Source organism: Momordica charantia (assembly GCF_013281855.1).
Source record: "Momordica charantia cultivar OHB3-1 chromosome 4 unlocalized genomic scaffold, Mcharantia_2.0 BLBB01000004.1, whole genome shotgun sequence".
Classification (NCBI taxonomy): domain Eukaryota; kingdom Viridiplantae; phylum Streptophyta; class Magnoliopsida; order Cucurbitales; family Cucurbitaceae; genus Momordica; species Momordica charantia.
This window is the reverse complement of record NW_028275162.1, coordinates 16,963,105-16,964,818: the sequence shown is the minus strand read 5'-3', so window position 1 is coordinate 16,964,818 and position 1,714 is coordinate 16,963,105.

The window sequence follows — 1,714 nt, the reverse complement described above, 5'->3', positions numbered from 1 at the left end:
AAAAGCGTATCATGCTTATCAAGGAGACCAAAAACCAGAAGAAGAAATAATGGAGACAGTCCTTGGGAGAAGATCGAACTATATAATAGGAATGGGATATGGACCGAAGCCCACCAGAAATAAAGGATCATCATCAAAATATTCTGATGAATATGTGGAGTCATTAGAGTCTCGTCTTCAGAAGCATGAGGAAGAATTGGTAGCTCAACGAAAGGCGAACGAAGACCAACAAATGGCCACCCAAGAACAAATACAGAAAGCATTGGAGGCCCAAAGCGAGAAGTTTAACAGGAAACTTCTCAAAATGCAACAAATGTTTCTTTCGGGGAGAGGGATTTCATCGAATAGTAAGGTATGTCGTGAAATTAGTTTCTTGGTATTATGGTTATGTGCACAAGTGTTAAAACTTTACGTATGTTTTGAGAGTATGTCTTCTGGATTATGTTTGTCTGGAGTATGAGTTTGTGACGTTCGTGATAATTGGGGGGGAGGATAAGATTTAATAAGTGTTCTAAATTCAATTGTTGATCTCGTGTGATTTTTACGAGGGATATATGCGTTTATGTGTATGTATTAAGTATGTCTAATTTTCTTTGGAATATATTTTACCTTCGGAGTATGTCTGAGTTTACTGAAGCTCTGTTTTGGAACGTTTGGTTGGAGAGGAAATAAGTTTGTGACGTTTGTGACATGGGGTGGGGGGATAAGATTTAATGAGTGTTCTAAATTCAATTGTTGATCTCGTGTGATAATTTTTAGGGGAGGAAGATATGAGTTAGTGGGTGTTATGCGTTTATGTGTTTGGTATTGTGACACTGGGTTATGAGTTTATGTGTGTTTGGTATTGTAATAAAAGGGGCGGGTTTGTGACATTGGATGAATTTGGTATTTATTATGAATTTGGTTTTTGTTTTACTATCATGTTAGTTTAGTTTATTGGTTTGATTTTATTTATTCGCGTAGAATCTACTTTTATACTTATACTACAAAAATAACTTATACAATTCTTTGTACATGATTGATGCTACAAGGATGGTGGAAGCTTGGACATTGGAGAGGATAATTTGTGTGACTTTAGTTAGACGCTTGATGTTATTTTTCTTTTGTACTCTAATTTTATAATGAGTTTTATTTTTAGACATTTGCAATAATGTTATGAATGTTATGAATGATACACAATTGTTCAATGATATTTGCTATATTTTTTAAATTTAGCAACAAACTATAAGATCAAATTTTGTTATTATGGAAAAATTATGTATATTGCAAATCTCGGATGAGAAATCAATAACATTACAATGTTTGTATGGAAATCTTTAGGATTGAAATTAGGATACAAAGAAAGAATGAAATAATATTATAAAAAAGTGACGTTTTTTAAGTTTTTCGTCGCCTGCAAAAAAATGCGACGAAAGGTTTTCGTCGCTTGCCAAGAAATAAAGCGATGAAAACATATTTCGTCGCCTGCAAAGAAAGGAAGCGACGAAATATGTTTCGTCGCCTCCTTAGTGACGAAAAATATTTTGTCGCTAATCTAGCGACAAAATGGTTTCGTCGCTATGGTAGCGACGAAAAAAAAACATCGCTTAGGTGACGTTTTACCGTTTCATCGCTAAACTTTGTTTCTGTCGCTGAAACAATTCAGCAACACGTAATCAGCGACAAAGCGGGCGACATAATGGATTTCGTCGCTGATACACATAGCGACGAAATG